General features: G+C 42.7%; 1 protein-coding gene across 2 annotated transcripts in view; it reads left to right on the forward strand.

Moving 5' to 3' along the window:
• Positions 1 to 510: 510 nt before the first annotated feature.
• LOC142698202 (protein kinase C delta type-like) overlaps positions 511 to 18103 on the forward strand; it is a 329486-nt gene continuing 311893 nt past the window's right edge. For both annotated transcript variants that reach the window (XR_012865729.1, XR_012865730.1), the window contains exon 1: positions 511 to 719. The gene's annotated coding sequence lies outside the window, so the exon portion shown is untranslated. The remainder of the gene's footprint in view (positions 720 to 18103) is intronic.

The raw sequence follows: 18103 nt of genomic DNA on the forward strand, positions 1-18103 counted from the left end.
CTGCCCAAGGATGTTGTGGACTTTGTCTCTTCTTGCACGGTGTGTGCTTCTAACAAGGTTACTAACTCCAAGCCTGCCGGCCTCCATCAACCTGTGCCTATACCCAATGCCACCTTGCAGCACATTGTGATGGACTTTGTCACTGACCTTCCTCCCTCAGCAGGATGCAACACTGTCTGGGTGGTGGTGGACCGGTTCTCGAAGATGGCACAATTTATCCCGCTGACCGGCCTACCTTCTGTTCCCCGAATGGCGAATCTCTTCATCCAGCACATCTACCGCTTGCATGGCTTGCCATTCACATTGTGTCCAATCGGGGGTTTCAGTTTACCTCGAGGATCTGGGCTCTCTGTAAACTCCTGGATGTGATATTGGACTTTTCCACAGCCTATCACCCCCGGTCCAATGGGCAAGTCGAGAGGATCAACCAGATCATGGAGAATTATCTCCGTCACTTCATTTCCTTACAGCATGATAACTGGGTACAGCTTCTTCCATGGGCCGAGTTCTCGTACAACAACCACACAAGCGAGTCCACCACTTCCACTCCGTTTTACATTGTATACGGTCAACATCCTAGAGTCCCTCTTCCAGTGTCTACTACTTCTCAGGTACTCGCTGCTGACTCTGCATTTGGGGACTTCCTGTAAATTTGGCAACAGATCCGGGCATGAAGCGAAAAGCGGATGCAAGAAGAGAGCCGCCGCAGTATCTTCCAGGTACCAAAGTCTGGTTGTCCTCATGGAACATTCGTTTGAGGGTGCCTTCATACAAGTTTGCTCCCAGGTTTCTCGGTCCTTTTGAGATTCGGCAACAGATTAACCCTGTCTCCTATAAACTGCGGCTGCCTCCTACCCTCAGAATCCCCAACTCCTTTCATGTGTCCCTCCTGAAACCAGTGGTCCTGACTGTAAAGTGCAGCATGTGTTACTATACTGACTGTAAAGTGCAGCATGCGTTACTATACTGACTGTAAAGTGCAGCGTGCGTTACTATACTGACTGTAAAGTGCAGCGTGCGTTACTATACTGACTGTAAAGTGCAGCATGTGTTACTATACTGACTGTAAAGTGCCGCGTGTGCTACTATACTGACTGTAAAGTGCAGCGTGTGTTACTATACTGACTGTAAAGAGCAGCATGTGTTACTATACTGACTGTAAAGTGCCGCATGTGTTACTATACTGACTGTAAAGAGCCGCATGTGTTACTATACTGACTGTAAAGTGCCGCATGTGTTCCTATACTGACTGTAAAGTGCAGCGTGTGTTACTATACTGACTGTAAAGTGCAGCATGTGTTACTATACTGACTGTAAAGTGCAGCATGTGTTACTATACTGACTGTAAAGTGCAGTGTGCGTTACTATACTGACTGTAAAGTGCAGCGTGCGTTACTATACTGACTGTAAAGTGCCGCGTGTGTTACTATACTGACTGTAAAGTGCAGCATGTGTTACTATACTGACTGTAAAGTGCAGCATGTGTTACTATACTGACTGTAAAGTGCAGCATGTGTTACTATACTGACTGTAAAGTGCAGTGTGCGTTACTATACTGACTGTAAAGTGCAGCGTGCGTTACTATACTGACTGTAAAGTGCCGCATGTGTTACTATACTGACTGTAAAGTGCAGCATGTGTTACTATACTGACTGTAAAGTGCAGCATGTGTTACTATACTGACTGTAAAGTGCAGCATGTGTTACTATACTGACTGTAAAGTGCAGTGTGCGTTACTATACTGACTGTAAAGTGCAGCGTGCGTTACTATACTGACTGTAAAGTGCCGCGTGTGTTACTATGCTGACTGTAAAGTGCAGCGTGTGTTACTATACTGACTGTAAAGTGCAGCGTGCGTTACTATACTGACTGTAAAGTGCCGCGTGCGTTACTATACTGACTGTAAAGTGCGGCGTGCGTTACTATACTGACTGTAAAGTGCAGCGTGCGTTACTATACTGACTGTAAAGAGCAGCGTGAGTTACTATACTGACTGTAAAGTGCAGCGTGCGTTACTATACTGACTGTAAAGTGCCGCATGTGTTACTATACTGACTGTAAAGAGCAGCGTGCGTTACTATACTGACTGTAAAGTGCAGCATGTGTTACTATACTGACTGTAAAGTGCTGCATGTGTTACTATACTGACTGTAAAGTGCAGCATGTGTTACTATACTGACTGTAAAGTGCAGCGTGCGTTACTATACTGACTGTAAAGTGCAGCGTGTGTTACTATACTGACTGTAAAGAGCAGCATGTGTTACTATACTGACTGTAAAGTGCAGCGTGCGTTACTATACTGACTGTAAAGTGCAGCGTGCGTTACTATACTGACTGTAAAGTGCAGCATGTGTTACTATACTGACTGTAAAGTGCAGCATGTATTACTATACTGACTGTAAAGTGCAGCGTGTGTTACTATACTGACTGTAAAGTGCCGCATGTGTTACTATACTGACTGTAAAGTGCAGCGTGCGTTACTATACTGACTGTAAAGTGCAGCATGTGTTACTATACTGACTGTAAAGTGCAGCATGTGTTACTATACTGACTGTAAAGTGCAGCGTGCGTTACTATACTGACTGTAAAGTGCAGTGTGCGTTACTATACTGACTGTAAAGTGCCGCATGTGTTCCTATACTGACTGTAAAGTGCAGCATGTATTACTATACTGACTGTAAAGTGCAGCGTGTGTTACTATACTGACTGTAAAGTGCAGCGTGCGTTACTATACTGACTGTAAAGTGCAGCATGTGTTACTATACTGACTGTAAAGTGCAGCATGTGTTACTATACTGACTGTAAAGAGCAGCGTGTGTTACTATACTGACTGTAAAGTGCAGCGTGTGTTACTATACTGACTGTAAAGTGCAGCGTGCGTTACTATACTGACTGTAAAGTGCCGCGTGTGTTCCTATACTGACTGTAAAGTGCAGCGTGTGTTACTATACTGACTGTAAAGTGCAGCATGTGTTACTATACTGACTGTAAAGTGCAGCATGTGTTACTATACTGACTGTAAAGTGCAGCATGTGTTACTATACTGACTGTAAAGTGCAGCATGCATTACTATACTGACTGTAAAGTGCAGCGTGCGTTACTATACTGACTGTAAAGTGCAGCGTGTGTTACTATACTGACTGTAAAGTGCAGCGTGCGTTACTATACTGACTGTAAAGTGCAGCGTGCGTTACTATACTGATTGTAAAGTGCCGCGTGTGTTACTATACTGACTGTAAAGTGCAGCGTGTGTTACTATACTGACTGTAAAGTGCAGCGTGCGTTACTATACTGACTGTAAAGTGCCGCATGCGTTACTATACTGACTGTAAAGTGCGGCGTGCGTTACTATACTGACTGTAAAGTGCAGCGTACGTTACTATACTGACTGTAAAGAGCAGCGTGAGTTACTATACTGACTGTAAAGTGCAGCGTGCGTTACTATACTGACTGTAAAGTGCAGCATGCGTTACTATACTGACTGTAAAGTGCAGCGTGCGTTACTATACTGACTGTAAAGAGCAGAGTGCGTTACTATACTGACTGTAAAGTGCAGTGTGCGTTACTATACTGACTGTAAAGTGCCGCATGTGTTCCTATACTGACTGTAAAGTGCAGCGTGTGTTACTATACTGACTGTAAAGTGCAGCATGTGTTACTATACTGACTGTAAAGTGCAGCATGTGTTACTATACTGACTGTAAAGTGCCGCATGTGTTACTATACTGACTGTAAAGAGCCGCATGTGTTACTATACTGACTGTAAAGTGCCGCATGTGTTCCTATACTGACTGTAAAGTGCAGCGTGTGTTACTATACTGACTGTAAAGTGCCGCATGTGTTACTATACTGACTGTAAAGTGCAGCATGTGTTACTATACTGACTGTAAAGTGCAGCATGTGTTACTATACTGACTGTAAAGTGCAGCATGTGTTACTATACTGACTGTAAAGTGCAGCGTGCGTTACTATACTGACTGTAAAGTGCTGCATGTGTTACTATACTGACTGTAAAGTGCAGCGTGTGTTACTATACTGACTGTAAAGTGCAGCGTGCGTTACTATACTGACTGTAAAGTGCCGCATGTGTTACTATACTGACTGTAAAGTGCAGCGTGCGTTACTATACTGACTGGAAAGTGCAGCGTGCGTTACTATACTGACTGTAAAGTGCAGCATGTGTTACTATACTGACTGTAAAGTGCAGCATGTATTACTATACTGACTGTAAAGTGCAGCGTGCGTTACTATACTGACTGTAAAGTGCAGCGTGTGTTACTATACTGACTGTAAAGAGCAGCGTGTGTTACTATACTGACTGTAAAGTGCAGCGTGCGTTACTATACTGACTGTAAAGTGCAGCATGTGTTACTATACTGACTGTAAAGAGCAGCGTGTGTTACTATACTGACTGTAAAGAGCAGCATGTGTTACTATACTGACTGTAAAGTGCAGCATGTGTTACTATACTGACTGTAAAGAGCAGCGTGTGTTACTATACTGACTGTAAAGTGCAGCGTGTGTTACTATACTGACTGTAAAGAGCAGCATGTGTTACTATACTGACTGTAAAGAGCAGCGTGTGTTACTATACTGACTGTAAAGAGCAGCATGTGTTACTATACTGACTGTAAAGAGCAGCGTGTGTTACTATACTGACTGTAAAGTGCAGCATGTGTTACTATACTGACTGTAAAGTGCAGCATGTGTTACTATACTGACTGTAAAGTGCAGCATGTGTTACTATACTGACTGTAAAGTGCAGCATGCGTTACTATACTGACTGTAAAGTGCAGCGTGCGTTACTATACTGACTGTAAAGTGCAGCGTGTGTTACTATACTGACTGTAAAGTGCAGCGTGCGTTACTATACTGACTGTAAAGTGCAGCGTGCGTTACTATACTGATTGTAAAGTGCCGCGTGTGTTACTATACTGACTGTAAAGTGCAGCGTGTGTTACTATACTGACTGTAAAGTGCAGCGTGCGTTACTATACTGACTGTAAAGTGCCGCATGCGTTACTATACTGACTGTAAAGTGCGGCGTGCGTTACTATACTGACTGTAAAGTGCAGCGTACGTTACTATACTGACTGTAAAGAGCAGCGTGAGTTACTATACTGACTGTAAAGTGCAGCGTGCGTTACTATACTGACTGTAAAGTGCAGCATGCGTTACTATACTGACTGTAAAGTGCAGCGTGCGTTACTATACTGACTGTAAAGAGCAGCGTGCGTTACTATACTGACTGTAAAGTGCAGTGTGCGTTACTATACTGACTGTAAAGTGCCGCATGTGTTCCTATACTGACTGTAAAGTGCAGCGTGTGTTACTATACTGACTGTAAAGTGCAGCGTGTGTTACTATACTGACTGTAAAGTGCAGCATGTGTTACTATACTGACTGTAAAGTGCAGCATGTGTTACTATACTGACTGTAAAGTGCAGCATGTGTTACTATACTGACTGTAAAGTGCAGCGTGCGTTACTATACTGACTGTAAAGTGCAGCGTGCGTTACTATACTGACTGTAAAGTGCCGCGTGTGTTACTATGCTGACTGTAAAGTGCAGCGTGTGTTACTATACTGACTGTAAAGTGCAGCGTGCGTTACTATACTGACTGTAAAGTGCCGCATGCGTTACTATACTGACTGTAAAGTGCGGCGTGCGTTACTATACTGACTGTAAAGTGCAGCGTGCGTTACTATACTGACTGTAAAGTGCAGCGTGTGTTACTATACTGACTGTAAAGTGCCGCATGTGTTACTATACTGACTGTAAAGTGCAGCGTGCGTTACTATACTGACTGTAAAGTGCAGCATGTGTTACTATACTGACTGTAAAGTGCAGCATGTGTTACTATACTGACTGTAAAGTGCAGCGTGCGTTACTATACTGACTGTAAAGTGCAGTGTGCGTTACTATACTGACTGTAAAGTGCCGCATGTGTTCCTATACTGACTGTAAAGTGCAGCGTGTGTTACTATACTGACTGTAAAGTGCAGCATGTGTTACTATACTGACTGTAAAGTGCAGCATGTGTTACTATACTGACTGTAAAGTGCAGCATGTGTTACTATACTGACTGTAAAGTGCAGCATGTGTTACTATACTGACTGTAAAGTGCAGCGTGCGTTACTATACTGACTGTAAAGTGCAGCGTGCGTTACTATACTGACTGTAAAGTGCAGCATGTGTTACTATACTGACTGTAAAGTGCCACGTGTGTTACTATACTGACTGTAAAGTGCAGCGTGCGTTACTATACTGACTGTAAAGTGCCGCATGCGTTACTATACTGACTGTAAAGTGCGGCGTGCGTTACTATACTGACTGTAAAGTGCAGCGTGCGTTACTATACTGACTGTAAAGAGCAGCGTGAGTTACTATACTGACTGTAAAGTGCAGCGTGCGTTACTATACTGACTGTAAAGTGCCGCATGTGTTACTATACTGACTGTAAAGTGCCGCATGTGTTACTATACTGACTGTAAAGTGCAGCATGCGTTACTATACTGACTGTAAAGTGCAGCGTGCGTTACTATACTGACTGTAAAGAGCAGCGTGCGTTACTATACTGACTGTAAAGTGCAGCATGTGTTACTATACTGACTGTAAAGTGCAGCATGCGTTACTATACTGACTGTAAAGTGCAGCGTGCGTTACTATACTGACTGTAAAGTGCAGCGTGCGTTACTATACTGACTGTAAAGTGCAGCATGTGTTACTATACTGACTGTAAAGTGCCGCGTGTGCTACTATACTGACTGTAAAGTGCAGCGTGTGTTACTATACTGACTGTAAAGAGCAGCATGTGTTACTATACTGACTGTAAAGTGCCGCATGTGTTACTATACTGACTGTAAAGAGCCGCATGTGTTACTATACTGACTGTAAAGTGCCGCATGTGTTCCTATACTGACTGTAAAGTGCAGCGTGTGTTACTATACTGACTGTAAAGTGCCGCATGTGTTACTATACTGACTGTAAAGTGCAGCATGTGTTACTATACTGACTGTAAAGTGCAGCATGTGTTACTATACTGACTGTAAAGTGCAGCATGTGTTACTATACTGACTGTAAAGTGCAGCGTGCGTTACTATACTGACTGTAAAGTGCAGCGTGCGTTACTATACTGACTGTAAAGTGCCGCGTGTTACTATGCTGACTGTAAAGTGCAGCGTGTGTTACTATACTGACTGTAAAGTGCAGCGTGCGTTACTATACTGACTGTAAAGTGCCGCATGCGTTACTATACTGACTGTAAAGTGCGGCGTGCGTTACTATACTGACTGTAAAGTGCAGCGTGCGTTACTATACTGACTGTAAAGAGCAGCGTGAGTTACTATACTGACTGTAAAGTGCAGCGTGCGTTACTATACTGACTGTAAAGTGCCGCATGTGTTACTATACTGACTGTAAAGTGCCGCATGTGTTACTATACTGACTGTAAAGTGCAGCATGTGTTACTATACTGACTGTAAAGTGCAGCATGTGTTACTATACTGACTGTAAAGTGCAGCGTGCGTTACTATACTGACTGTAAAGTGCAGTGTGCGTTACTATACTGACTGTAAAGTGCCGCATGTGTTCCTATACTGACTGTAAAGTGCAGCGTGTGTTACTATACTGACTGTAAAGTGCAGCATGTGTTACTATACTGACTGTAAAGTGCAGCATGTGTTACTATACTGACTGTAAAGTGCAGCATGTGTTACTATACTGACTGTAAAGTGCAGCATGTGTTACTATACTGACTGTAAAGTGCAGCGTGCGTTACTATACTGACTGTAAAGTGCAGCGTGCGTTACTATACTGACTGTAAAGTGCAGCATGTGTTACTATACTGACTGTAAAGTGCCACGTGTGTTACTATACTGACTGTAAAGTGCAGCGTGCGTTACTATACTGACTGTAAAGTGCCGCATGCGTTACTATACTGACTGTAAAGTGCGGCGTGCGTTACTATACTGACTGTAAAGTGCAGCGTGCGTTACTATACTGACTGTAAAGAGCAGCGTGAGTTACTATACTGACTGTAAAGTGCAGCGTGCGTTACTATACTGACTGTAAAGTGCAGCGTGTGTTACTATACTGACTGTAAAGTGCCACATGTGTTACTATACTGACTGTAAAGAGCAGCGTGTGTTACTATACTGACTGTAAAGTGCCGCATGTGTTACTATACTGACTGTAAAGTGCAGCATGTGTTACTATACTGACTGTAAAGAGCAGCGTGTGTTACTATACTGACTGTAAAGTGCCGCATGTGTTACTATACTGACTGTAAAGTGCCGCATGTGTTACTATACTGACTGTAAAGTGCAGCATGCGTTACTATACTGACTGTAAAGTGCAGCGTGTGTTACTATACTGACTGTAAAGAGCAGCGTGCGTTACTATACTGACTGTAAAGTGCAGCATGTGTTACTATACTGACTGTAAAGTGCAGCATGCGTTACTATACTGACTGTAAAGTGCAGCGTGCGTTACTATACTGACTGTAAAGTGCAGCGTGCGTTACTATACTGACTGTAAAGTGCAGCATGTGTTACTATACTGACTGTAAAGTGCCGCGTGTGCTACTATACTGACTGTAAAGTGCAGCGTGTGTTACTATACTGACTGTAAAGAGCAGCATGTGTTACTTTACTGACTGTAAAGTGCCGCATGTGTTACTATACTGACTGTAAAGAGCCGCATGTGTTACTATACTGACTGTAAAGTGCCGCATGTGTTCCTATACTGACTGTAAAGTGCAGCGTGTGTTACTATACTGACTGTAAAGTGCCGCATGTGTTACTATACTGACTGTAAAGTGCAGCGTGTGTTACTATACTGACTGTAAAGTGCCGCGTGTGTTACTATACTGACTGTAAAGTGCAGCGTGTGTTACTATACTGACTGTAAAGTGCAGCATGTGTTACTATACTGACTGTAAAGTGCAGCATGTGTTACTATACTGACTGTAAAGTGCAGCGTGCGTTACTATACTGACTGTAAAGTGCAGCGTGCGTTATTATACTGACTGTAAAGTGCCGCGTGTTACTATGCTGACTGTAAAGTGCAGCGTGTGTTACTATACTGACTGTAAAGTGCAGCGTGCGTTACTATACTGACTGTAAAGTGCCGCATGTGTTACTATACTGACTGTAAAGAGCAGCATGTGTTACTATACTGACTGTAAAGTGCCGCATGCGTTACTATACTGACTGTAAAGTGCGGCGTGCGTTACTATACTGACTGTAAAGTGCAGCGTGCGTTACTATACTGACTGTAAAGAGCAGCGTGAGTTACTATACTGACTGTAAAGTGCCGCGTGTTACTATGCTGACTGTAAAGTGCAGCGTGTGTTACTATACTGACTGTAAAGTGCAGCGTGCGTTACTATACTGACTGTAAAGTGCCGCATGTGTTACTATACTGACTGTAAAGTGCCGCATGTGTTACTATACTGACTGTAAAGTGCAGCATGCGTTACTATACTGACTGTAAAGTGCAGCGTGCGTTACTATACTGACTGTAAAGAGCAGCGTGCGTTACTATACTGACTGTAAAGTGCAGCGTGCGTTACTATACTGACTGTAAAGTGCTGCGTGTGTTACTATACTGACTGTAAAGTGCAGCGTGTGTTACTATACTGACTGTAAAGAGCAGCGTGCGTTACTATACTGACTGTAAAGTGCAGCATGTGTTACTATACTGACTGTAAAGTGCTGCATGTGTTACTATACTGACTGTAAAGTGCAGCATGTGTTACTATACTGACTGTAAAGTGCAGCGTGCGTTACTATACTGACTGTAAAGTGCAGCATGTGTTACTATACTGACTGTAAAGTGCAGCATGTGTTACTATACTGACTGTAAAGTGCAGCGTGCGTTACTATACTGACTGTAAAGTGCAGCGTGCGTTACTATACTGACTGTAAAGTGCAGTGTGCGTTACTATACTGACTGTAAAGTGCCGCATGTGTTCCTATACTGACTGTAAAGTGCAGCATGTGTTCCTATACTGACTGTAAAGTGCAGCGTGTGTTACTATACTGACTGTAAAGTGCAGCATGTGTTACTATACTGACTGTAAAGTGCAGCATGTGTTACTATACTGACTGTAAAGTGCAGCATGTGTTACTATACTGACTGTAAAGTGCAGCGTGTGTTACTATACTGACTGTAAAGTGCAGCATGTGTTACTATACTGACTGTAAAGTGCAGCATGTGTTACTATACTGACTGTAAAGTGCAGCATGCGTTACTATACTGACTGTAAAGTGCAGCGTGCGTTACTATACTGACTGTAAAGTGCAGCGTGTGTTACTATACTGACTGTAAAGTGCAGCATGTGTTACTATACTGACTGTAAAGTGCAGCGTGTGTTACTATACTGACTGTAAAGTGCAGCGTGCGTTACTATACTGACTGTAAAGTGCAGCGTGTGTTACTATACTGACTGTAAAGTGCAGCATGCGTTACTATACTGACTGTAAAGTGCAGCATGTGTTACTATACTGACTGTAAAGTGCAGCATGTGTTACTATACTGACTGTAAAGTGCCGCGTGTGTTACTATACTGACTGTAAAGTGCAGCGTGCGTTACTATACTGACTGTAAAGAGCAGCGTGCGTTACTATACTGACTGTAAAGTGCCGCGTGTGTTACTATACTGACTGTAAAGTGCCGCATGTGTTACTATACTGACTGTAAAGTGCCGCATGTGTTCCTATACTGACTGTAAAGTGCAGCGTGTGTTACTATACTGACTGTAAAGTGCCGCATGTGTTACTATACTGACTGTAAAGAGCAGCATGTGTTACTATACTGACTGTAAAGAGCAGCATGCGTTACTATACTGACTGTAAAGTGCAGCGTGCGTTACTATACTGACTGTAAAGTGCAGCGTGCGTTACTATACTGACTGTAAAGTGCAGCGTGCGTTACTATACTGACTGTAAAGTGCAGCGTGCGTTACTATACTGACTGTAAAGAGCAGCATGTGTTACTATACTGACTGTAAAGTGCCGCGTGCGTTACTATACTGACTGTAAAGAGCAGCATGTGTTACTATACTGACTGTAAAGTGCAGCATGTGTTACTATACTGACTGTAAAGTGCAGCATGTGTTACTATACTGACTGTAAAGTGCAGCATGCGTTACTATACTGACTGTAAAGTGCAGCGTGCGTTACTATACTGACTGTAAAGTGCAGCGTGCGTTACTATACTGACTGTAAAGTGCAGCGTGTGTTACTATACTGACTGTAAAGTGCCGCGTGTGTTACTATACTGACTGTAAAGTGCAGCGTGTGTTACTATACTGACTGTAAAGAGCAGCATGTGTTACTATACTGACTGTAAAGTGCAGCATGTGTTACTATACTGACTGTAAAGAGCAGCGTGCGTTACTATACTGACTGTAAAGTGCAGCGTGCGTTACTATACTGACTGTAAAGTGCAGCGTGTGTTACTATACTGACTGTAAAGTGCAGCGTGTGTTACTATACTGACTGTAAAGTGCAGCATGTGTTACTATACTGACTGTAAAGAGCAGCGTGCGTTACTATACTGACTGTAAAGAGCAGCGTGCGTTACTATACTGACTGTAAAGTGCAGCGTGTGTTACTATACTGACTGTAAAGTGCAGCATGTGTTACTATACTGACTGTAAAGAGCAGCATGTGTTACTATACTGACTGTAAAGTGCCGCGTGCGTTACTATACTGACTGTAAAGAGCAGCGTGCGTTACTATACTGACTGTAAAGTGCAGCATGTGTTACTATACTGACTGTAAAGAGCAGCATGTGTTACTATACTGACTGTAAAGTGCCGCGTGCGTTACTATACTGACTGTAAAGTGCCGCATATGTTACTATACTGACTGTAAAGTGCAGCATGCGTTACTATACTGACTGTAAAGTGCAGCGTGCGTTACTATACTGACTGTAAAGTGCAGCGTGTGTTACTATACTGACTGTAAAGTGCCGCATGTGTTACTATACTGACTGTAAAGAGCAGCATGCGTTACTATACTGACTGTAAAGTGCAGCGTGCGTTACTATACTGACTGTAAAGTGCAGCGTGTGTTACTATACTGACTGTAAAGTGCCGCATATGTTACTATACTGACTGTAAAGTGCAGCGTGTGTTACTATACTGACTGTAAAGTGCAGCGTGTGTTACTATACTGACTGTAAAGAGCAGCATGTGTTACTATACTGACTGTAAAGTGCAGCGTGTGTTACTATACTGACTGTAAAGTGCAGCGTGCGTTACTATACTGACTGTAAAGTGCCGCGTGTGTTACTATACTGACTGTAAAGTGCAGCGTGCGTTACTATACTGACTGTAAAGTGCAGCATGTGTTACTATACTGACTGTAAAGTGCAGCGTGTGTTACTATACTGACTGTAAAGTGCAGCGTGCGTTACTATACTGACTGTAAAGTGCAGCGTGCATTACTATACTGACTGTAAAGAGCAGCATGTGTTACTATACTGACTGTAAAGTGCAGCATGTATTACTATACTGACTGTAAAGTGCAGCGTGCGTTATTATACTGACTGTAAAGTGCCGCGTGTGTTACTATACTGACTGTAAAGTGCAGCGTGCGTTACTATACTGACTGTAAAGTGCAGCATGTGTTACTATACTGACTGTAAAGAGCAGCATGTGTTACTATACTGACTGTAAAGTGCAGCGTGTGTTACTATACTGACTGTAAAGTGCAGCGTGCGTTACTATACTGACTGTAAAGTGCAGCGTGCGTTACTATACTGACTGTAAAGAGCAGCATGTGTTACTATACTGACTGTAAAGTGCAGCATGTATTACTATACTGACTGTAAAGTGCAGCGTGCGTTATTATACTGACTGTAAAGTGCAGCGTGTGTTACTATACTGACTGTAAAGTGCAGCATGTGTTACTATACTGACTGTAAAGTGCCGCGTGTGTTACTATACTGACTGTAAAGTGCAGCGTGCGTTACTATACTGACTGTAAAGTGCAGCGTGTGTTACTATACTGACTGTAAAGTGCAGCATGTGTTACTATACTGACTGTAAAGTGCCGCGTGTGTTACTATACTGACTGTAAAGAGCAGCATGTGTTACTATACTGACTGTAAAGTGCAGCGTGTGTTACTATACTGACTGTAAAGTGCAGTGTGCGTTACTATACTGACTGTAAAGTGCAGCATGTGTTACTATACTGACTGTAAAGTGCAGTGTGTGTTACTATACTGACTGTAAAGTGCAGCATGTGTTACTATACTGACTGTAAAGAGCAGCATGTGTTACTATACTGACTGTAAAGTGCAGCGTGTGTTACTATACTGACTGTAAAGTGCAGCATGTGTTACTATACTGACTGTAAAGTGCCGCGTGTGTTACTATACTGACTGTAAAGTGCAGCATGTGTTACTATACTGACTGTAAAGTGCAGTGTGCGTTACTATACTGACTGTAAAGTGCAGCATGTGTTACTATACTGACTGTAAAGTGCCGCATGTGTTACTATACTGACTGTAAAGTGCAGTGTGTGTTACTATACTGACTGTAAAGTGCAGTGTGCGTTACTATACTGACTGTAAAGTGCAGCATGTGTTACTATACTGACTGTAAAGTGCAGCGTGCGTTACTATACTGACTGTAAAGTGCAGCGTGTGTTACTATACTGACTGTAAAGTGCCGCATGTGTTACTATACTGACTGTAAAGAGCAGCATGCGTTACTATACTGACTGTAAAGTGCAGCGTGCGTTACTATACTGACTGTAAAGTGCAGCGTGTGTTACTATACTGACTGTAAAGTGCCGCATGTGTTACTATACTGACTGTAAAGAGCAGCATGCGTTACTATACTGACTGTAAAGTGCAGCGTGCGTTACTATACTGACTGTAAAGTGCAGCGTGTGTTACTATACTGACTGTAAAGTGCAGCGTGTGTTACTATACTGACTGTAAAGTGCAGCGTGTGTTACTATACTGACTGTAAAGAGCAGCGTGCGTTACTATTCTGACTGTAAAGTGCCGCGTGTGTTACTATACTGACTGTAAAGTGCAGCGTGCGTTACTATACTGACTGTAAAGTGCAGCATGTGTTACTATACTGACTGTAAAGTGCAGCGTGTGTTACTATACTGACTGTAAAGTGCAGCGTGCGTTACTATACTGACTGTAAAGTGCAGCGTGCGTTACTATACTGACTGTAAAGTGCAGCATGTGTTACTATACTGACTGTAAAGAGCAGCATGTGTTACTATACTGACTGTAAAGTGCAGCGTGTGTTACTATACTGACTGTAAAGTGCCGCGTGTGTTACTATACTGACTGTAAAGAGCAGCATGTGTTACTATACTGACTGTAAAGTGCAGCATGTGTTACTATACTGACTGTAAAGAGCAGCATGTGTTACTATACTGACTGTAAAGAGCAGCGTGCGTTACTATACTGACTGTAAAGTGCAGCGTGCGTTACTATACTGACTGTAAAGTGCAGCGTGTGTTACTATACTGACTGTAAAGAGCAGCGTGTGTTACTATACTGACTGTAAAGTGCAGCGTGTGTTACTATACTGACTGTAAAGAGCAGCATGTGTTACTATACTGACTGTAAAGTGCAGCATGTATTACTATACTGACTGTAAAGTGCAGCGTGCGTTATTATACTGACTGTAAAGTGCAGCATGTGTTACTATACTGACTGTAAAGTGCAGCGTGTGTTACTATACTGACTGTAAAGTGCAGCGTGTGTTACTATACTGACTGTAAAGTGCAGCATGTGTTACTATACTGACTGTAAAGTGCCGCGTGTGTTACTATACTGACTGTAAAGTGCAGCGTGCGTTACTATACTGACTGTAAAGTGCAGCATGTGTTACTATACTGACTGTAAAGTGCAGCATGTGTTACTATACTGACTGTAAAGTGCCGCGTGTGTTACTATACTGACTGTAAAGTGCAGCGTTTGTTACTATACTGACTGTAAAGAGCAGCATGTGTTACTATACTGACTGTAAAGTGCCGCGTGTGTTACTATACTGACTGTAAAGTGCCGCATGTGTTACTATACTGACTGTAAAGAGCCGCATGTGTTACTATACTGACTGTAAAGTGCCACATGTGTTCCTATACTGACTGTAAAGTGCAGCGTGTGTTACTATACTGACTGTAAAGTGCCGCATGTGTTACTATACTGACTGTAAAGTGCCGCATGTGTTACTATACTGACTGTAAAGTGCAGCATGTGTTACTATACTGACTGTAAAGTGCAGCATGTGTTACTATACTGACTGTAAAGTGCAGCATGTGTTACTATACTGACTGTAAAGTGCAGCGTGCGTTACTATACTGACTGTAAAGCGCAGCGTGCGTTACTATACTGATTGTAAAGTGCCTCGTGCGTTACTATACTGACTGTAAAGTGCAGCGTGTGTTACTATACTGACTGTAAAGTGCAGCGTGCGTTACTATACTGACTGTAAAGTGGCGCATGCGTTACTATACTGACTGTAAAGAGCAGCGTGTGTTACTATACTGACTGTAAAGTGCAGCGTGCATTACTATACTGACTGTAAAGAGCAGCGTGTGTTACTATACTGACTGTAAAGTGCCGCATGTGTTACTATACTGACTGTAAAGTGCAGCATGTGTTACTATACTGACTGTAAAGTGCCGCATGTGTTACTATACTGACTGTAAAGTGCGGCGTGCGTTACTATACTGACTGTAAAGTGCAGCGTGCGTTACTATACTGACTGTAAAGAGCAGCGTGAGTTACTATACTGACTGTAAAGTGCAGCGTGCGTTACTATACTGACTGTAAAGTGCCGCATGTGTTACTATACTGACTGTAAAGTGCCGCATGTGTTACTATACTGACTGTAAAGTGCAGCATGCGTTACTATACTGACTGTAAAGTGCAGCGTGCGTTACTATACTGACTGTAAAGAGCAGCGTGCGTTACTATACTGACTGTAAAGTGCAGCGTGCGTTACTATACTGACTGTAAAGTGCCGCGTGTGTTACTATACTGACTGTAAAGTGCAGCGTGTGTTACTATACTGACTGTAAAGAGCAGCATGTGTTACTATACTGACTGTAAAGTGCAGCGTGTGTTACTATACTGACTGTAAAGTGCAGCATGTGTTACTATACTGACTGTAAAGAGCAGCATGTGTTACTATACTGACTGTAAAGAGCAGCGTGTGTTACTATACTGACTGTAAAGTGCAGCATGCGTTACTATACTGACTGTAAAGAGCAGCGTGCGTTACTATACTGACTGTAAAGAGCAGCATGCGTTACTATACTGACTGTAAAGTGCAGCGTGCGTTACTATACTGACTGTAAAGAGCAGCGTGCGTTACTATACTGACTGTAAAGTGCAGCGTGTGTTACTATACTGACTGTAAAGTGCAGCGTGTGTTACTATACTGACTGTAAAGTGCAGCATGTGTTACTATACTGACTGTAAAGTTCAGCATGTGTTACTATACTGACTGTAAAGTGCCGCATGTGTTACTATACTGACTGTAAAGTGCAGCGTGCGTTACTATACTGACTGTAAAGAGCAGCGTGTGTTACTATACTGACTGTAAAGTGCAGCGTGCGTTACTATACTGACTGTAAAGAGCAGCGTGCGTTACTATACTGACTGTAAAGTGCAGCGTGCGTTGCTATACTGACTGTAAAGAGCTGCGTGCGTTACTATACTGACTGTAAAGTGCAGCGTGCGTTACTATACTGACTGTAAAGAGCAGCGTGTGTTACTATACTGACTGTAAAGTGCAGCATGTGTTACTATACTGACTGTAAAGTGCAGCGTGCGTTACTATACTGACTGTAAAGAGCAGCGTGCGTTACTATACTGACTGTAAAATGCAGCATGTGTTACTATACTGACTGTAAAGTGCAGCGTGCGTTACTATACTGACTGTAAAGAGCTGCGTGCGTTACTATACTGACTGTAAAGTGCAGCGTGTGTTACTATACTGACTGTAAAGAGCAGCGTGCGTTACTATACTGACTGTAAAGAGCAGCGTGTGTTACTATACTGACTGTAAAGAGCAGCGTGTGTTACTATACTGACTGTAAAGTGCAGCGTGTGTTACTATACTGACTGTAAAGTGCAGCATGTGTTACTATACTGACTGTAAAATGCAGCGTGCGTTACTATACTGACTGTAAAGAGCAGCGTGCGTTACTATACTGACTGTAAAGTGCAGCGTGCGTTACTATACTGACTGTAAAGTGCAGCGTGTGTTACTATACTGACTGTAAAGTGCAGCGTGTGTTACTATACTGACTGTAAAGAGCAGCGTGTGTTACTATACTGACTGTAAAGTGCAGCGTGCGTTACTATACTGACTGTAAAGAGCAGCTTGCGTTACTATACTGACTGTAAAGTGCAGCGTGTGTTACTATACTGACTGTAAAGTGCAGCGTGTGTTACTATACTGACTGTAAAGTGCAGCGTGTGTTACTATACTGACTGTAAAGTGCAGCGTGTGTTACTATATTGACTGTAAAGTGCAGCGTGTGTTACTATACTGACTGTAAAGTGCAGCGTGCGTTACTATACTGACTGTAAAGTGCAGCGTGCGTTACTATACTGACTGTAAAGAGCAGCGTGTGTTACTATACTGACTGTAAAGTGCAGCATGTGTTACTATACTGACTGTAAAGTGCAGCATGTATTACTATACTGACTGTAAAGTGCAGCGTGCGTTACTATACTGACTGTAAAGTGCAGCATGTGTTACTATACTGACTGTAAAGTGCAGCGTGCGTTACTATACTGACTGTAAAGTGCAGTGTGCGTTACTATACTGACTGTAAAGTGCCGCATGTGTTACTATACTGACTGTAAAGTGCAGCATGTGTTACTATACTGACTGTAAAGTGCAGCATGTGTTACTATACTGACTGTAAAGTGCAGCATGCGTTACTATACTGACTGTAAAGTGCAGCATGTGTTACTATACTGACTGTAAAGTGCAGCATGTGTTACTATACTGACTGTAAAGTGCCGCATGTGTTACTATACTGACTGTAAAGTGCCGCATGTGTTCCTATACTGACTGTAAAGTGCAGCGTGTGTTACTATA

The sequence above is a fragment of the Rhinoderma darwinii genome (genome assembly GCF_050947455.1).
Source record: "Rhinoderma darwinii isolate aRhiDar2 chromosome 12 unlocalized genomic scaffold, aRhiDar2.hap1 SUPER_12_unloc_7, whole genome shotgun sequence".
Classification (NCBI taxonomy): Eukaryota; Metazoa; Chordata; class Amphibia; order Anura; family Rhinodermatidae; genus Rhinoderma; species Rhinoderma darwinii.